We start from the raw sequence: 21,710 nt of genomic DNA, 5'->3' as shown, positions 1-21,710 counted from the left end.
ATCCCTTACCCACAAAATTGGGAGCAAAATAAAATTGTGTTAAGCCACTCAATTTTGAGGTAATTTATTACACAGAAGTAGTAAACAGAACCAATCAGAGTCACAATCAGGATACTGGACCCAACTCTGTCTGTATGCCTGCAGGAAAGTCACTCTTCCTTTTCAGGTCTTAATTTATGTCTTGATAGCTATCAACAATCATAACATATTTTCAAATGCTTTTATCTGCATTATTATATTTCTAAATTCACAGGTAAATTGGCTGTCATTATTATCCCTTCCCCTGTGGCCTGGAGTCTCAGGGGTGAACTTCTTCCTCATGAGAACTTGAAGACAAACCTTACTCCAGGTTCTGTTAGCAAAAGGAAAGTCTGACCTAGACATTTACATGCATCCGTATTTCTAATTCACTTCACACACAGGTGAGAATTACCAGTTCAGTGGGTGCTCTCCAAAGTCTGATCTAGCTCTGTGAGTCTAAGATTCTATAATCTTTTAATAGTATTCTAAGAATCCTAATAATAATTCCTATTTTAATCGAAGAGCTGAGAGTAGGAAGTAACAGTGTAAACATGGAGGCTAGCCATTTTTTAACTGGAATGTTCCTGTAAAGGGTGAGGAAGAAAATCATGGAAAGAAAACTTGCAGGATGACTTGCTTCAGAAATGAAACACAAGCAGTGATTCAGGACATCACTGAACACAGGTGAGCAAGGCAAAGTGGTGGCATTTTTCCCAGTTATTTTTATAATGACACACATTCCCCTACTTTGGACAATGTGCTTGCCAAGACTCCTGAACTGTCGTGATTTTGCTGATATCTTCAATGGATATTTTCCTTAAAAACAAAATGGCAGTGGAAGTGCAGTAATTTCTAAATAGGCTAAGCGCTCATTGGGATAAACGGCTACTAGAACAATGACTAACGATTTACCATAAATCATTGTTATATTTGCCATTGTTCTCCGGTGGGTAATTGAATACTCTGTAGACATATGTAGGACTAGGGAATGGTAGACTGTGTATCTTGGCTCTAATATCGACCTGCTGAATGACAATAGGAGAGAAACTCAGCCTACGTAGCTTGAGAAGTGAAAGGATTTCTACAAGGTGAAAATATTCACATTTCACACTGTTTATCCAATTTATGAAGAGATTAATGAATCAATACATGGGAAAAGAAGATGAGCTAAGTATGTAATAAATACAGGAAAATTAATTATATTAACTGACACTCAAAACAAAAGTGATTAAAGACACCTAAAATAGTTACCATCATTAGTTTTCTGCTTTCAGTTTATCTTCTTTGTATTAACTCTTATCAATCAACAAGTATGACAAAAACCTTTTAGTTAAGTGATTGAAGTTCAGATATTCGTGCATTAAGTATGATGTTTTCAATTACTTTCTAAGAATGGATGACTTTTTTACTTTATTGCTTTTGTTATTTTAAAAAAATCCTGAAATATATAGCTCCTACATAAATACTTAGTAAAAGTTTGTAGCTTAGTGGCATTAGCCAGTCAAGATCCATAAAAAAATGAGTAAGTGATTAATTTATCTAATCATACATCTTGTTTTAAGAATGATTTGCAAAGTAGGCATCACGAACATTGTCGTTTATAATATATGGGTGGCATAGATTCGTGACATTAAAATAGAAATGGAAGGAAATTTTTGTTTTAAATGACACAAAGAATAAAAATATACTCTATTTCTTTCCTTTCCATGTACTACTTTGGACTAATTTAGTCCAGAACAACTTCCATAATGAAAAGTGCATACAAAGTTGATTTTTATAAAATACTTCTCAGTATTCTCAGGGTATAACACTGGTTTTTGTATGTTTATTTCGGGGGGGTTCTGTTGATTTTTCTTTCTGAAGTAAATTTTTTATTGTTGTAGTTTTGAAGCAACGTATCATATTGGCATTTATGTATGATGAATGTGAGAGAAGTGTATCACATAGATATTCTAGTCTCCACTTCAGTTTGTACATATATCCATTCATATAAACAGAATGTCATTGAAGTGTTCGCATTATCAAATAATAGTTATCAAATATTAATTCTCAGTTGCTATTTTGTGCACATTAGCTTTTGATGAATGTGGAATCTACATTTTTGGATTTTTCACTGAAGATTGATAGAAGGGACAATATTTTTTGGTAGCAAAGGAAGAAATGTCTATACATTGGCACATTAACATTAATGTGATATAAAATTTGCTTTAATCTCATTGGAACTGATACTATAGATATTGATGACTTCTAATGGCATCCCCCAAAGTGTTCTATGAATATCAGTATATGTTCTACAGTAAAATATAAAGAGCACATTAATCAAATAAGTTTGAAAATGCTGATAAAATGGTTATGTGTGTTTCTCTTTTTTTAAACTAGAGATGTCAGAAATGTAACATAGTAATCTGTACTGTGACTTCCTCAGATTGCCCCAAACTTATTTTGTACAGTGCGCACTTATTCTCAGAGCTTTCTGGGGTCAGTCTGAAAAGTACAATTTGGAGTAATCTGCCCTATGCAACATTTTCTAAAGCAAATTATCTCATTTCTTCCATTCTGTCACTAATGAATGGTCCCCTATCTTTTATCAATGTTTCTAGAGTTCCACTGACTTGTTTTCCTTTCTTGATTTAAATCAAGTTGAAAGTTGACTTTTAGTCTTTTCTTTGTTCTAGAAGTACTTATTAGATGAAAAGTTACCTGAAACATTAGTATGTTTTGTTGGTGTCAAAGAACTATGTTAGAAAACTCTAGACTATGCAGTATGTAGTAAAAATCACTTCATGTTTGAGATGAAAGGTTTTTAAAATAAGTAACTTGTTGAGATTTAACATAATCAAAATTTAGTTGAAATTAATAATTTTGTTAAATTACAGGCTAGTTTAGTTAACAAAATCATATGCTATAAAAATCTAGGTAGATATTTTAAATAATTTATTTTTCTTTTTTAAAAGCATCTGTGAAATGGTATTTTATTTAAGTGTTTAACAATGTACCCACACTCACACACACACACATACACACACACACACCCATGGATAAAGTCATTTCTCATGGCTAAATAAATCTATATGTCTTGATCAGATTAAGGAAATTTTCTATATAGTAACCCTTTATGGACTTGAAGATAGTTAAATAAAAATACAACTTGTTAATTTGAATCTTCAGCTTATTACTTCTTTAGAACTCTGTAGATTAAGAAGAAGAATATCAGCAAAAACATATTTAAGTTAAAAGCACATCATAGAGTTGTTTTTTTCCCCCTAAATGTGACTTTCCACCATGGCCATACAGACTCAGCAAAACTCATAGCAACATTCCACAACCAGAAACCAAAGTTTTGTTGGCTTGTCCAATTATTCATCTTGGTTTTGGTATACATGACTCTCAAAATATAGCTAGATCTAATGAAACCCCATGAAATGTAAGTGAAAAACCAACATGTGGAGCAATTCTCCCCATTTAATACACATTCGAATCATTTGGGAATCTTGTCAAAATTAAGATCCTGATTCAGTGGGTCTGGAGTAGGGCCTGAAAGTCTTCATTTCTAACTAATGCCCAGATGATGGTGATGATGATCTGGTTGGTGGGCTGAACAACTCAGAGCTCTAACCATAATGTACACTGACCTATTCTGTAAACATGATGTATCATTTATTGTTTACAATGATTTATTGTTCACCTGTAAATCATGAGTCAGAACAAAGGCCAAAATGAAACTACAGTGGGAAACAAAAAGACAATGGTCATTTTTTTCATTAATTGGCAATCATTTATTGTTATGTTTGAAATACACTTTTAATATTTGCTTTGTGTTCTTCAGACTGTAGTCTACACAATGAGCTACCCATCTTTGATTCCTTTGTTGTCTCTTACCATGTGGTTCAGGCCCTGCTAAAATTCACCCGATTTTCCAGTGTACAGCCAAGTAGGTAAATTATTCTCCCTTGCTATCCATTGCAGGGACATCGTCTTTTATTTAAAGTAATTTGGCTTTAGAAAAGGTCTTTGTGGTAACTTACCATGTCCACTCATCTCTTTCATGGTTTATTTTAGTGTCTGGATACTCTGTCCACTCCTACCATCTCTCTTAAGAGACCACTTTCCATTTCTTAAATAAATACTAGAAGATTCCAAGGAAGACAATTGCCATTTGAAAAATATATATATATATGTCAATTTTCTATTTTATTCACAACTAATTTTAGTAAGATACTATTATCTGATATTATTTTCCAGTTATAGCAGTTTTAAAACATGATCACGCCATGTTTTATTTCATTCCTTCTGATTGAATATTATTCCAAAAAAAACCCTAAAAACCTAATTCTAGAGTAAAATATTCGCAGACTTTGTCAGTTCACAAGGTTTTACTTAGTAGATGTAAAATTCAAACAGCTTGAGAGTACAGTCTATGGTTAAATTGTACGTCCGCTTGCCTAACTTTGTGCTCGTAATTTGTCTCTTCCTCACTCCCTCTTTTTCTCTGCATCATTTCTCACTTGAAATACTCTATTTATCTAATGTACAGATGGAAAATACAGCCTCTCATCATAGTGTTGCCCCTTTTTTCTAGATGATGATGATTAATCAATTACGAATTTATGAAAAAGAAACACCTGGCACACTTCCATAAACAAATAGGTTTCCTGCGGTTTTCAGAACAGCTGAGGGTATTTCAGAGGGTCAGGGGCCTCCGTGAGTAACGTGAGTAATGCTCTCTTCACAATTTGACTTCTCCCCATGCCTGGTTCTCATAAATATGCACCCTTACACCCAATATACAAGAATTTATTTATTTATATCTCAGGCACATGTTGCAGAGGCTTCAGAGGAACAAAGAATGTAAGGGAGAGAGCAGAAGGATTAACTTTAAAACACATGGGTATTGGCTAATTAATATTTCTAAAACTATTCTTTTTTTCAAATAACCATAAGTCTGAATCGAAGAAAATAGACACTCTATGAGTAAAATATACAGCACGATGCCTCCCACTCAGGTGATCTTTTTCTTACAAGTTAATGGCAGCAATCAGTGTTGGACACAGGGCACCAATAAAAAAGAAGTATGTTCCTGTACCTCCTTCAGCTGCTCTTCCAAACCTACTTTCTTGCCCTTGACTACACAACTGAAAATTCTTTTGGTATGTTTTCACATACAGGGTGGCAAATATTAAATTTATGATATTGTGATAATTTCTTCCTTTTGATACCTCCTATATATTTGTACCTCTCTTGCCTTAAATGCAAATTTATGTAAAAGGTAGGGTCCAAGAGCATTGCTACCCAGTCCTCTAAAGCTGTGTGTTCAGCAGAGTAGCTATTAATCACATTTCCGAATTGAGATGTGCTGTTAGTGAAAACATAACCAGATTTTAAAGAGTTAGGATACATGAAAGAGTGGAAAATATGTTGTTAATAATTTTTTAGATTGATTACATGTTGAAATGATAATATTGTGGATATATTGGGTTAAATAAGCTATATTGTTAACATTAATTTCACCTGTTCCTTTTTGATATTTTTAATATAGTTACTAGGAAATTTAAAACTACATATGTGGCACTCACATGCTATTTTTCTTGGACAGTACTGACATAAGGTATTTGTTTACCGTTTCTTTTATTCTGCAATGCACAATATTGTTTTCTCCTTTTGATAATGCCATTTCCAATTAGTCTGAATCCTAAAAACAAACTCAAACACGGAACCTAAAGAATCCTCACAATAAAGACCATTTCCCCCAAACCATATATGTAAGTCAAAATCAAAGTTAATAACTATTTTTTAAATTTATTTTTTCCATTTTTTTATTGAAATACAGTCAGTTTACAATGTTGTGTCAATTTCTGGTGTACAGCATAATATTTCAGTCATATACATATACATACATACATATATTCCTATTTTATATTCTTTTTCCTTATAGATTGCTGTAACATTGAATATAGTCCCCTGTGCCATATAGTTTAAACTTGTTGTTTATCAATTTTATATATAGTAGTTAGTATCTGCAAATCTTGAACTCCCAAAGTATTTAAGTATCACAAAGTATTTGATTTTTCATTCTTGGCTAAACAATAATCAACAACATTGTACAAAATGACTATGCTTTTTATAATTTAAAAAAATATTTGAAAATAAGTTTAAAATTGAGAGGGAGAGTACTATAGAAAATTTTTAAAAATACTAATTTGCTATTTTTGAAACAAGGAATTTTCTTATTTATTTTACAGCTAAGAATTTTCTCATTTCTTATAAAATGCTTAACATAATATCAATTTTTACTCTCTTGCTTTGAAAAATATTATAACCCTGTTTTTGAAATTACAGTATGGAAATGTTAAAGATACTAACAAACATGTATTGACACCAGCATATTTATACATGCCTTAATCACAGAAGAATGAAGAACTTAGTTCTAACATTTTTTAGTAAACAACATAAATCAGCATAAGGCATATATTTGCTGTGGGCCCTCTTCAGGGGTGTAGAGTGATTGAGACAGCAGAACTGCCTCATGTGATGTGAGCTTTGTTTATAAGGCAGTCTTACTCCGTAATTTCAGATTATATTTTTAGTTCTTTGTGTTTGACTTACAGTATTGTTCTCCAGAATCTGTAATAGTCATATCTAAGGAGGTGCATTCACAAGGGCAGGGTGCTTTCTCATGATTATTTTTATATTAGCCACTAAGCAATTATTAAGAATAAGAAAAAATATGTATCTGTATATACACACAAGCATACACACATATATTTTTGAAAACACCTATTAGGTAAATTTTTCCATTATTAGAGTAGTTCCCCCACCCCTCCTCATATCTCATAATTTTTAAGTTATCTTTGGGGATCCAAGTTAAAAAAATAGATCTTGATTTTTCTATACTTTAATTTTTGTTACGATTTATCTTAAGTTTACTTTGTTATTGGTGGACTATTGAGTTAGCAGAGAAGTGAGGCGAACACAGAGTGGTCAGTGCATTACAATTTACTACCTTTTAAGGGATGCTATAATCATCATGTCATGGTAATTTGCCAGAGTAGACTGACTCATGTGATGATTTGTACCAGTTCCAGAGGATTCAGTTGGTTTCCATTTTTGTTAGTGGGAATCTATGTCCTTAACAGTCAATGATTTATACTTACATCAACAACTGACTCAAAGAAATTTGAATGAATACAGTAATGGGATGAGGCTGAAATTTCTGTGTGCACACTCTGTTTCATAATAATTCTAAAATCTTTGGGATAGACAAATTCTGAAGGACTCATGATTAGAGCCTGCAATTCTAATAAAAATCATAATAAATACTATAATCATTGAAAATTAAGTCAAAAACTTTTCAAAGAAAATACACATGTGAGAAGCCACACATACTTTTAAAATGTGCATTGTTTTCATGAAATGAGAAATGAAATCTGATAAATGAAATGTCATGGTCGAATCCTTTTAATCAATAATAAAAATGCAAGATTGTTCATACTGTGGTTATATCTGTCTTGAAGGTTTCTTTTATTGTGAAGCAAGCTTTTCTTCTTTCCTTTTAAGATGGTAAGTCTGATCAGATTGTTAAACTGTTACATTTCTTTTTTATTTATTTATTTATTTATTTTTTGAAATTGTGATTTCATGAATGACCTTGTTCTTGGGAACTTCCAAGACAAGGTCAGTCAACTATATTTGACAGATATATTTTATTCTTTCTTCACATATATCAGCTTTTATCTGAACTTAATGATGAGATTTCTGTATGTATATTCCTTAGCATTCTTCTTTGGTTTTTACTGCCTTTTCATTAACATACGCCACTCTTGAGTCATCATTTGGACCTTATTATCTGTGAAGGTCTTCAAATTTGAGGATATTTTTTCAAGATTAAATTTTTAATCCTATAACACAATGAAATTTCATCTTTGAAATAAACATTGCTATATAAAATGCACATACCCATATATCTGTATCTGTCTATCTATAGAGAGACTCATGTTCTTGTATGTATTTTATGTATAGTCTTAGTTGGATATTTTTAGAGTATTGAGACCAGATTTAGATTCTATGATTAAATAAAGATCTTAAGAGCAATCAAAAAAGAATAGGGGAAGAAGCTTGTAAAATAACCCTGGGCAGAATACAAAGATACTGAATTTATTTTGTCTTAAATCAAAGATGGGGATCACAATAACATGAGTAATGAATTACCAATTAAGGCATTGAAGCTGTGAAGTTTTTCCCATTGGACATTTTTAATGGAATGTATGAACAAATATTGATTGCTTTCTAGGCTGGTACAAAGGTGCTCCTTTTTGAGACACGTGGCTGATGTAGTTGTTCTTTCAGTGGGACTTCAAGACACTGGATAATTGAGAAAGCTGAAAATATGTTCAGATGCTAAAACAAAAACACAATTCAGATTGTTGTATCTTCTTTGAAATAAATGAATCATCATCCAATGTATTTACTCTATAGCTTATATATAATTCTGGAATTCATAAGCGAATTTTGTGTTACCAATGCATTTGTGAATAACCAGTTAAAAATATAAAGTTAACCCTAATGCTCTAATTTGAAAAATCTGATTCCTTGGTCCTGGCATAACAACTAAATAATTATTTATTCTGCTTTTAACTATAAAAATGATTTTATAATTGTAGAATATCAGCGTTAGGAGAAAGATCCCACCTGGTAACTTCCTTCTTACTTGTTTGAAAGAAAGGTACAGACATAATTTTTACCTTGTTTTAATTCATACTGTATCTTAGTGTAAATCTTTCTATTTTCTGCTAAATCACATTTTTAAAAGATAAGACCTGATGTAAATCATGATTCTTTCTCATTCCTTTAAATTGGTACTTGTAGCCCCTTTAAACAGTCAAACTATAAAACTACCAGAAACCCCCAGTTAGCAGGAGTGAGGAAGAGAAGGATGGTCAAGCTCAATGGTGGATAGAAAGGAGGCTTTGTTTTTGGTTATGAAGAGAAGCTATAATTGTTTTAAATTAAAAGAAATCTTCCATAGTCTCAAAAAACAGTATATTCAGTGGCTGCTTAAACTTCGTTATTTTTTGCATTCAATTAGAAATTGAAAAACCTTGGGAATTAGAATATCCTTTTTCCTGAGAAGTAGTAATTATAAAGATAAACTTTTATTATGAGTCAAAAACGTTATGAAATAATTGAGAGATTTTGATGCAAAGCTAGCATAAAGAGTCAAAATACAAGAAAAGATGTAATTCATCCAAAGTTTTGGGATGAATTGGATTCACTTTGGTCTTACTTCTTGATCAAGGTCAAATTTATGGGAAAAAAATGGAATTGATATAAAATATCTAGAGAAAACTATGAAAAGAGTCAAAGTTTTCTAAAAACATCCTTCTCTAAAATGAAAAAATAATCAAAATTTTTTGTGGTTATTAATTAAGAAACAAAATTTCCCCTGTCTCTATGTAATTCTGTTCAGTACCTAATACCTACTGTGCATATATGAAAATGGAGTAGGTGTTATTGTTTTACCCAGGTTTATTAATATTCTGCAGTTGGAACCTATATATAATTATCAGAAAGACTGCAAAAAAGAAACTATTTCCAAACTCTTCAAAAGAATTCCCCCTAATTTGCAGAATATGATGTATAAATTATGAATAAGCCTGTAGTTATTAGATATTAAATTTATTTTATAAGAGATTTAAGTAATTGACAAAAAGTAGGTGGACAAAAGAAAACATGAAGTGAAATCTAAAATTAAGTTTTATGTACTTCAGTCTTTTATTGGTAACTTAACTGTATTTAGAAATGGATAAGTTCGTTTTACCACAGTTGCAGAGAAAATACTAAAGATAGACCTTATTAATATCTTAAGTTTTTCTTTAGAACCAATTGAACTTAATTTCATCCATAAAATTAACATCTTTTCAGAAAGAAGTATTGATGAAAATACTGATCTTTTGACAAAATCCATTTCGTGGAGTAGATTTATGCTATTGTTCAGTCATGTTAACTAGGTCTCCAAATTATTTTCTGTAGCTTAAGAATTTAAGCCTAAGTGAAATATGAAATTGAAATAGGAATTTTAGTTATCACTATAGTGTATTAAATATAAAAATACATTTATCTCCTAAATACATAGAAAACAGAGGTAATAATATATTTTATCTATGCATGCATTTAAGATTGCCTTACGATTAAACTTTTGTTCTCAGGGTCTGTATAATTCATGTAATCCAATGTAATATTTAGTGTAGCTTTTTTATATCCCTCTATCCAGAAGACTATTTCTCAGCCTTAACAGAACATACATGCCAAGATTCTGACTGAAGCTAGGGATCTTCTCCTCCAAAGAAAACCACGAATGTGCACAAATGTTCAAAATTTTGGACTCTGCAGTTATAAACTATCTTGAAGAAACTCCTCTTGATTGAAGTTATAGTAACTTTATACTAATGTTAGTCCCAACTACTAATATGAAGTCTTACTTAATAGTGGGTTTTCAGATGATGCTTGATGATTGATTAATTAATAAAAAATAAGCCTGTGGCTGTAAAATATAGATGTGAAGCATTTTATCAGTGTATTTAAAGAACTCTGAAGTAAGAACTAAAATTTATCTGTTATAGATTATAATTGTGATTATCTTATATAAATAAATATTGTTTTGACCACCAGGCCAAATACAAAGAAAGTTGGTGCCAATCAAAAAAAAAAAAAAAAGTTAAACTAGAAAAGGAAACATCATTGATATCCACTAGAAAGTGTCCTGAATTCTTCATAGTCTTTGGGAGCAGACGGAGATTTGCCATTTTTCTTTTTCATGGTTCATTCCCCAAGTGAATAAATGATCTATTTGTCATCACATAGTGATGTTGATGCTTTATACATAGTTTGTATGTAATAAGCATTGTTTACTGACCAGAAAAGGGGCTGTGAAAGTATTAGTATGTGGCATCTTTACACGAGCATATATAGCAGAGGTTTAAATCTCAAGAATAATATTAAGTTCAGCTACACTGCTACTTCCAACATTTCCAATAACCCTAGTGAAACTTTCATTTTCAATGGCAGATTATAATATTATCATAAAATTCTAACACATAAGGGCAGACTCCTTAACCGCCTTTTACCAGCTGCCTTTTCCCTGTGGATTTAAATTTTCTGCCAATGCATTGCAAAGTAGCTGTTTTGCAGGTAACTCATGTTATGAATATTCTGTTAAAAGTGAGTAACTTATTCAGTGCTAGAAAGCCACACTAGCATTCCTTTAGTTCTTCAATGTAATCCTTAATTTGAAATGAAGTTTGATTGTTTCAACTACAAAAAATAAAGGAGTCTGCACTACATCAAGACCTTTAATGGAAACTAATGGGATTTTTGGCATAAAATAGTAGAATTAATTAGATTCAGCAATGCACACTGTTTAACTGCTAGCCTGCCATTTTACACTGATTTGAAGTCATACATACTTAACAAAAGACATTGGGTTGATTGCACAAAAGAGTTGAACACTCTTTTCACATTCACTGTGTAAGTTATTATCCACTGTGAAAAGATTATTGACTTTTTTAAAGGAGATATTATGGAGAGAAATGATTGCTACCAGGATGACTGGTAGAATTATGTATGAGATAAGTAATAACTCTAATTTCTCATCTGCTGAATAAATGGCTTTAATTTTAAAATACTAGTTAGTGAATATGAGATTTCTGCTGAATTGAGCAGAATTATCAAAGCTGGGTTTCAAATATAACGGACACTAAAAATGAAGCATAAAACAAAACATTTTATGTATACCTTTGACTATTCACTGATTATATATCCCAGATTGTTAATGATGTTTCTTGTATTTTACTTCTTCCTAAAGGTTGATCCAAAAAAAAAATTACATATATGTGTCTTGTCTTAGATTCGTACTAATATGATGTAAAAATGCTCCTGGATTTTACATAAAGGTTGATCATACTTATTGATAATTGATGGTAGTTTAGTTGGAGTGGAGAAAAAGAGCAAGTATATCCATGTAAACATAAATAGCGAGTCTAAAAGTTTCTTGTGTATTCTCCCTAGAGTGTTCCTTTCCCATTATTGCCATCTTCTGTAACTGTGCGTCAGCCTTGCCTGATCATTGTAAATACCTGAAACACTTGTTATCAAATACAGATGTGCATCATGATCAGCAACCAATCGGTTACTTCTTTGAAATCCTGTCAGCGACTGGTCACCGTATACCTGGTATTCAGTGTGCTCACAGACAGCAACAGCGGCTCATGTATTTGTGTTGACTCCTTGTCTCCCAGTGATGCCCCGTGGCACTGGCAAACATGGGTAATTGAAAGAGCGAACTGACCGACAAAGATGAAAGTGCAGCAGAGAAATGAAAGGTGGTAACACTGGAAGTGAAACTAATTACTGTAAATGAAATTATACAAGACATAGTTCACTCTGGGAATGGTGACACTGTCACTGTTCAAGAGTCACTGTTCAAGAGATTCCAGATATGCAGCGAGAGGAATGTGGAAGGTGAACTTATCAACATAAATTAGGAAAATGGTTGTGATGAAAAGGAGGAAGCTATCCCAGAGGAAGTGCTCTGACAAAGCACTTGACATTAAAAGAATTCTCAGAGATATTTCACAACATTGAAAGTGTGAAAGATAAAATGTTGGAAACGGATCCAAACTTAGAAAGGAGTATGACAACTCACCACAACACAACAAAGATACTCACGCCACATCACAAGTTACACGATGAGAAGAAAGCAACCACTCTTCAAACTACTCTTGATAAGGACTTTTTACACAGAAGGAATATGCTTCGATTCTTGATGTTTCGAGTATTTTAAATAAAAATTGTTATTTTTATTTCCCTACACATTTATACCTGAGAGTAAGAGAGTTTTGGGCATTTTGACCAAAATTTTGCAGTTATCAAAACACCACACTTTTTCACTTTAATATTATAATTGTTTTGCATGGTTTCAGCTTGCATGGTCCTGCACTAACAGGCAAAGTGAAGATTGCTTGCATCTGATTAGGAACAGTTCATTAACTAAATGGATGAAGGGGAGGCAAAATATCTGGGAGGGAATGTTAATGGTAACATCTTTAAGTACTTCTTAAATCGCACGGGTGTAAATCATCTATTCCACCTTCAGGCTAGCATTCTATAAAAGACAAACAAATCTCTTCGGTCTGGTAATATTTCTCTGCTCTTAGTCATAATGTCCTTCTTTCATTTCCTCATAGTCAGTGTGTGACTTTTTACCACATGCTCTTGCCTAAGCTTTTGTTTCTCTGCCTCGCTCCACCTGCTTTCTCCTCATAACTTTCAGATATCAGCTGAGATCTCTTCCTCAGTGAAGTCTTCTGGATATTTCTACATCAACCCTTTCTCTTTATGGTCTCACATAGAATTTTTATTTATACTTTCATTTATAAAACTTGCTGTAGTTACAATTTTACATTTAGTAAAATAATTATTTCACTATTGACTGTCTTAGCCACTCTGTTGCAAGTTTCTGCATGGCAAATTTCATGTCTGGTATGCAAAGCAGGTGCTTGGTAAATATTTGTCAATTTTAAAGAGTGAATATGAAGACAATATTGTCTTCTCTTCAAAATGTTTTGCTATTTTATCGTAGCTAACTAATAATTCTAAGAGTCAGATATTTTAGCTCGGAAAGGCATTTTATGGGTTACGTTGCCCAAATGTTTATGTTATATAGGAATTAGATATACCCAGCTGATGGTTATTATTCCTAGTCGGGGTTTATGAGTGCTTGACTATTCAAGATTTTTCTTTGTAGCTCTTGTAATGGCTGTGCTTAGGTAATTATACGAGCATTTAGGGGTGTAAAAATAGAAATATTAGCAAGGGAAGAGAAGGGACTGAAAATGCAGAGAACACACACACACACAAAGGTTGCATACAGAGAAGGTGTCAGCCGAGGGAGGCTGATGTGGGGTTCTAGGAGGTGAGCGGCCCAAACGAAAAAATGCACGAGGAGTTGCCATACTGCTGGACAGACTTCAGCCGGAGACAGCATGGGGTTAACAACACTTTATTGCCACAGGGAGGTGCCTCTATGATGCACCTGTCCTGCTTTTATCTGTTTTCTGCCAGCACGTACGTGGTCTGAGTTTCTTTGTTCATTAGGCTTACAGAATATCTCTAGCACATGCGTACTTCTATTTTCTTTGTTCTAAATCTTATATAATTGACGCATGCATGGAGCAGTTATTTACTGCATACTACAAACATGCTCTGATCATGGCCTTGGGTCCCACAGCTGTAACTCATCTCAATGCTCCGATCGTGGCCTTGAGTCCCACGGCCTTAACTCATCTCAAGACCAGCTCACAGAAGGCAATAGGTTAATATTTGTTGTTTCTCCTAATTCTCAAAAACTGCATTTGAAACATCACATAATACTCTTTCAACATATATCCTGTTGGATAGTTATTTTTCCCTATTTACTTTTGTAGAAAATAGGATTTAGAGACTTTAACTCATTTGTGCAAAGTTATAGAGCCAGTGTGTGCTTTATAAAGGATTTGGTCCTGGGTCTGTTTGGCTCCATAATCCATGCCCTTCATCTCATTCAGGCTGAGTTCTAAAGGAAAGAGACCCCGGTGTTAGTTTGTGTCACTATAGAGATGTTTTCTTCATTGGCACATATTCTTTTCTTTGTCCTCTTTATTTTTGGCTAATTTTAGTTTCAGTCCTTTTTAAAGCTCCCATGTCTTCCTCTTGTCTTCCATTACTATTTTAATCTCAACAGGAAATTAAAACTGAGCTTCAAATTTGGCATGACATTATATAATAAGTAGCCTGTATTTTAATTGTTTATATGCTGGAAATTCTCAGGATCTGAAAACCGATCAACCAGAGGCCTCACTGACCTAAGACTATCTTGTTAAGCTATTAAGAAAACCTGGCCCAAGTACATCAGTGAGAACGTCCTCCTAAAGCAAAGTATTACACTAACCGCTCATCTAATGTATATTAGATGTATTTATACATATCTCATGTATTTATTAAATCATACCTGTCTGGTGTCCTTGTTGTAGTTGAAATGGCAACATACAGTTTGATGGTAATTCATTTGAAAAAGAAATACAAATAAAATTAAATCAGCATTAAATCAATACTCATTTCATATTGCATATTGTTCTAGGAATTGAAATAATCTAAACTCAGAGCCAGTTATTTGAGAAAGAATTATATTCTTACAGTCTGCCTGCACACAACATTACACCTATTCTTATGAATTCCATACCCTTCTCCACCAAAAATGTTCTACGGTGACAACTAAGCCAAACCTTGCCTAGGGATTGAGAGTGGAATAGACTATCCCATCATAATTTCCCTCTCCACACCACACACAAATTCCTCGACTTCAGATCCTGTTCTGAGATTAACAAAATCTGTAACCATTCCTTAGCTCCTCTTTCTGTAGCAATGATAATACTATGAGCACCTTCTTCATAAGATTGTCACGAGGAGCAGTGGACATGGTGTATGTAAGGAGCTTAGCACAGAGTGTGGAACTAGAGAAGTACTCAGGAAACATTAGTATTAGTTATTTACTAAGATGTTGCTGTCTCCCTAATCCTAGATACTTCTTCTCATTGACAGGACACCTCTACCTCATTGTTTCTAGATGTCTCTTACTAGTTTGAACAATTGGCTTTAATGGAAACAGACTACCAAAATGGCTGCTACAAAGTCAATATTTCAAGGTGATGAAACCTGGGCATTTGATGAGTGTCAGAACGTAATGCTAATTGGTCAGAATCTTTTGATGTACAATTATGCCTTTTAAGTGACCACTGATAGACCAGTGCTACATATTGATGAAAGTTATATATGGAGGCATTATGCCTTATCTTAAAAGGTTGTTGATCTTCACATCTAAATTAATATAGATCTGTTACAAGCGATGTTATAAATACTTAATTTTTGTTCTAAATTTTTACTTTCATTCGAGTCAGGGTTAGAGAAGGTATGGAGAAGGAGGAAGCCACCGAACTGAATTCCAATCAGTGAGTCTCAATCAAATTCCTGCTCTAACATTTGTCTTTTTAATCTTGCATATATGTATATTAGAGCTGGAAAACCCATATGTCTTATCAGTAGAACTTAATTCTGCCCATTTATTTTTCATAAATTTCTGGGAAATAAAGCTTTCAAGATTTTAGTCTCCTGTATTCTCATATCTAATGTGCATTTTTCCATTTTGTCTTTCCAATCAATGTATACATAATGACTGAGATATAGTCTACCATTGATCTAGGAGACTAGTAAATTGTCTTAAAATTTTAAATGATGCCTTAGGCCAGGAGTAGAAAAACTTTTTCTGTAAAGGGCCAGATTGTAATTATTTAGGTTTTGTGGGCCATATGGTCTCTGTCACAATTATTCAACTCTATCATTGTAGCATGAAAGCAGCCATAGACAACATGTAAATGAATGGATGTAGCAGTGTCCTAATACAATTTTACTTATGGACACTAAAAATTGAATTTTGTATCATTTTCACATGTCACAAAATAGCAACCTTGTTTAAGTTTTTTCCAACCATTCTAAATGTAAAAGAAGCTTTTTAGCTTGTGAGTCACACAAAAACAGACAGCTACCTGGATTTGGCCCATGGGCCACAGTTGGCCAAAGCCTACCACAGCATTATTGGTTATTTTTCTCCAGAGTGTAAGGTTTAACTTTGTTTCAGGAGCCACTAAAACCTCATGTAGAAGGAGATACCACACAACCCTTAGATGATAAATTGAATGTGACTTCCTGCAGTATAATTGCAAATTTATCTTTTGGTATCCACAAATGCTCTACATGCATTTTATTCAACATACATTTAACCTTGAACAACATGGGTTTGAACTGTGAACCTCTGCTTGTATACAGATTTTTTTTAATAGTAAATATTACAGCACTACATGGTCCACTGTTGGTTGAATCATCAGATGCAGAACCACAGATACAGAGGAATTACATACACAGAGGGCCAACAATAAGTTATACCCTGATTTTTGTTGGCACACCTAACCCCCACATTGTTCACTGGTCATCTGTATATTTAAAAGTGGTAAATGAGATACACATTTTCACTCTCCCTCAGGAGTGATAAATCTGGTGACTTACCTACCAGCCAATAGTGACTAAGGCAGAGACTTGGCTAATGTGTGTGAAATAATGTATTTGCAAGTCCAAAAACCCCAAAGTATTTAGGTCTATGACAAGTGTCTGATAAGAAGAGCAATTAGCATATATTTGATTGTTTACATTGTTAGCAGATTATTTTCAGAAACCATATGTCATTTGCTTTCTACAACTCTCATGATATCAGTATTGTGTGTGTAAATATATATATATATGTATATATATTTATATATATATTGCAGGAAGGTAACTAAGCACCCAGATAGCAACTCTCAATTGCAATAAAAATAAATCTAATGTTGACAGCAACTTAGAACAAACCTGAAAAAGTGATTATCAGGCTTCTGTTTTAAATCAGTCCAAGTAGAGGACAGAATTAAAGGTACAGTTTTCTTTTATCTCACCAACCCTCCCTCCTTATGCAAAAGATTCCCATTCTATTACCAGTAAAACAAAAGGGAAGGAATAAAAAAGAGAAGTGTTGGTTAAAAACAAAAAGAACTCATATCTGTTACCTAGATTATGCCAAGCAAATAATATTAATAATAAAAATGGACTTAGGGCAAAATATTTGGGAGAAAAGGAAAGCATCTTTTCAACAGTCTACCTCCACTCGACACAACACATTGTCGTAAGTACTGCCCCTCCCTGCTTCTACCTGAAGTGGTGTACGGTGCTAGCTGAGACTGCCCTACTCAGCTCTTACTATAACAAATATATTTTTTTAAGTTCTTTTTATCTCTCTTCACAAATCTGTTATAACTATTTACCAGTGGGGGAAACTGAGGCTCAGAGAAGTTAACTTGTATAAGTTCATATATTTAACAGAGTCAGAGACAGGACTTGGACTAGAACTCCACTGTCTTCAAATACCAATTTAGTGTCAAATTTTATAACAAGAAATTAGACTATGAAATTACAGCAGTTTGACATGAAAGTTACTTCTTTATATTATATATTATACCTACTTTATGTATGAATTTATAATAACAAGACAAATGATATAGCACATCTATATAGTGAAATATTTCTTAGTAATCTTTATCTGAACCTCCTAAGGATAAAAACATCTATTATTCGAGACACAAAAATGTCTGCTAATATTTCAATAGTAGGAGCTTTGATATAGTGCAGTTCAATAAGTCTTTTTCCTCTAGCAAGCTAGGGGACCTAAGAGAAAGTTTAACAATGATAATCAAAAGAACCTGGGGGAAGAACACTGATCCTATTATAGCAAATGATTAGTACAGGTGGACCTTTCTCCACGTTCAGTGTTGTTGGTAATCCTTAAATAATCAGGCAACTGCTTAGAGAGCAAGAAAACGTCAAGTCGAGCACCTGGGTGTCAAACATTTATACACGCTTGTAGGCCACTTTTGATCTAGCCGCCCAACATGCCAAATGTCAGTGGCTTCGCATAGGTTAGGAGGAAAGCACCTCATTAGAGCATGGCTAGAGTTTGCTCGGTGTCAAAAGGCACAAAGAATCCCGTACCCTTAGATGCAGGGTGGCTGCTTCTCTTTGCGCTGTGCTTGCCAGTATTTTTGAGTAGCCCAGGTCCTTTATTGTCTACATGCCTATAAATTACTCTTTTTCCTTTTTCTCTTTAAAAAGAACATCGCAGTGGCTTCATTTTTTCAAGCAGAACAATATAAATTACTGTTTAATGGCCTAGGATGCCATTATATGAAGGAGCAGCCTGCACTGGCAACTCTAAATTACACTTGGAGTTCTTCAAGGAGGTAATGACTGGTGGCTGCATGCTGTATACAGGGGCAATCAGCAAGAGAGAAGGCGGCATCCTGGCTCACAGGATGTTGTGCAGACAGAAGCATGCTGTCTGCTTGCCTTCCCTAACCTTCTGTTCAGCTCCGTTCCCCTTGCTATTGTACTGCCGATGCAGTAATTAGTTTGCGAAGGGCTTGGGGAAAAAAATGGGCTCACAAGCGAACTCATTTTCTTTTTTTTTTTTTTCAAAGAAGCTGCCCAAGTTCATAAGCTGTGGTGAGTGCCTTACTAAAATCAATGTAGAGTTTATAAGTGAAAAAGGACAAAGAGCATAACATAAAATGAAACTTGATTTTTCCATCCAATTTAGAGGCTCGTAAATGTGATTTAAGAAATAGAATGTCAAGAAAAAGGAATGTCACGTATTAAGTCAAGGGCCCACACACACAAAAAAAGCAAGTCCATGGAGAACCTTTTGATTCTACCATAGCTCCCCATGTTATCCAATTCTCCTGCCTACACAAATTCAAAAGATAATTTAGGACAGTCTAAACAGTAAAATCTAATTTAGTCACATATAAGCTATTGATATTTCTATATTTTCTATGATTATAAAAACATTAAAACTAAGATTAAAGCTTTATTTTAGCAACTGGCTATAAACTGTGTTGGGTTTTTTTTTTTAATTATTGGTGTACACATTCAACTGGAATTCTGGATGAGCCTCAAACTGTTGAATCAAAATACGTACCCATTCTGAAGATTAATACAGCTTGTTCTATCAAATATGAAGATGGCTCTTTAAGACATAGTTTCTCCTGAACCTCATCAGTGTCCTGCAGCTGTTCTTGGTAAGTAGGATTTCCAGGTAATATAGGAAATCATGAGCTTTAAGACAGGAATTTGCCAAAGAAATTGATGGGGGAGTTGCAGCATACATTTTTAGAAGTCTTAATAATGTACAGTTTCAGTCCCAAACACTGCCACTATGACATTGCCTTTCTAGTGGTACTAATATAACTATATTTATTTCTAATATTTGAATGAAATACCTGCCAAAGCAGTCAAAAAAATCAATTCCCAACAAATTCCTCCTCGCTTCTTTGTTCCTACTCTAAATCCCTTTGCTCTCAGTGTACTTGATTGCATCATCCTTGACCAGAACGTGAGTTAAGAGAGCTGGGGCCCAGGTAAACTGGCTTGTTGTATACATTGTATATTTAGAAAGAGCTCCTTATTCAATCTCTTCTCTAGCCAATCTGGTTATCTCCTATAGGTAAGCTGAAATCTCATCATTGATGGTGGGTATCTAAGTAGAAATCATGGTGATCTTTGGATATATATATATAGATACAGTCACAGACTCTTTTTAGTTAACTAGCAGAAGTGAAAGGTGGTGTTCATTTACCATTCTAAAATAAATCTGTACTTGCATGATAAGATATGGTTTATTATGAACTTTTTACACTGTGAACTGGAATTACTGACATGGACAAAAGTTAAATAATTAAAGTGTACTGTAGAAACATTTTTCATAATATTATTTTGTTAAAGGTGAGGAAGATATAATAAGGAATAAATTGAGTGGTAATATTCTACATAAGAACAGATGAGTAAATGCACTCATTTAAAATATATGTCAAATTCAAATTAAATCAAATTTACATATATCCTGTTTTATAAACTATCCTTTGTTCATAAGGCTGTAACATAAGTATAACTAAGCCTTTCAAGTAAAACTATTACATGTATTATATTTTTAAGCTGAAAACATTATATATATATATATATATATATATATTCCCAAATTAAATATATCACTATATTAAAAAATGATAACATAGTAAGTAGATACTAAGATTATAAAAGAAAAACTAAAAGTTTATTACTGAATTCAAGCTATGTCTTAACTATAGCTTTAAGTAATAGGTTAAAATATTTAATAAAAGTATGTTTTCTCATGACAAATAGTTCTGGGTTCTTTTCATTCCTACCAGTTACTACTTGAGTAACCTTGGATAAGTCATGTTTCTTTAGTACCTTTTTTAGTTAAATGGGAATGGGTTAGCTCATACCTAAGAATTATTGTAGAATTACTTGAGATAAAACCTGTAAAAGGCACAGAAAAGGCTCGTCAAATGTTAAGTTCTGTTAGTTATCATAATCTCAATCAATTATTATTATTATTTGCCGAGTAAAGGGCAAAAGCTACCTTTCCACAATGTGATGAAAAAAACTTCCCAGAAATGTATATTACAGAGTAGTTTAAATGATGTGAGATGTGGATTACACAAAAGAGTAAGTACAACTAGAGGAGAACATGGAAATGTTTGATGAAAGTAAAACAAATAAATAAATGGACAAGTAAAATATCTTGATATTGCATATGGTAGCTAGCCTTCAAGATGGCCCCCAGTTATCCCTGCCCCAAGATATTCCCACTTCATAACCCTTGCATAATCCTCTCCCACATTGTACCAAAGGTTGTCTGTGTGACCTTTAGAATATGGCAGAAGTTATCAGATTTTGCTTCTGTAATTAAGTTTTAAGAGACATTGCTGCTTTCATCTCTCTCTCTCCCTCTCCATTGCTCTCAAAGTAGCCAGCTGCTATCCCATAAGAAAACCTATGGAGAGGGACAGACTCCCATGGTGACAACTGAAGCCTCCTGATAATAGCCACATGAATGAGCCAATCAGACATTTACAGGGTGTAGCCATGATCTACAGTCTCATGAGAGACTTTTAGCCAGAACCACCCAACTAAACTACTTCCAGATTCATCACCTTCAAAAA

General features: G+C 33.4%; 1 protein-coding gene and 1 long non-coding RNA gene across 9 annotated transcripts in view; both read left to right on the top strand.

Annotated features, from left to right (window-relative positions):
- LOC140698161 (uncharacterized) overlaps positions 1–10,570 on the top strand; it is a 100,037-nt gene extending 89,467 nt beyond the window's left edge. The window contains exons 1-5 of one of the 4 annotated variants that reach the window (XR_012075723.1): positions 636–705; positions 3,848–3,956; positions 4,601–4,731; positions 8,679–8,740; positions 10,289–10,570. This is a non-coding gene — a long non-coding RNA (uncharacterized lncRNA). Of the gene's footprint in view, positions 1–635; positions 706–3,847; positions 3,957–4,600; positions 4,732–7,532; positions 7,579–8,678; positions 8,741–10,288 lie in introns of those variants that run through there. The other 3 variants (XR_012075719.1, XR_012075720.1, XR_012075721.1) reach the window with 3 other exon arrangements.
- ROBO2 (roundabout guidance receptor 2) overlaps positions 1–21,710 on the top strand; it is a 1,146,283-nt gene that overhangs the window by 369,152 nt on the left and 755,421 nt on the right. The gene's annotated exons all lie outside the window — the stretch shown is intronic.

The sequence above is a fragment of the Vicugna pacos genome, chromosome 1 (assembly GCF_048564905.1).
Source record: "Vicugna pacos chromosome 1, VicPac4, whole genome shotgun sequence".
In the NCBI taxonomy this organism is placed as follows: Eukaryota; Metazoa; Chordata; class Mammalia; order Artiodactyla; family Camelidae; genus Vicugna; species Vicugna pacos.
This window is presented reverse-complemented; position numbering and strand designations above follow the sequence as displayed.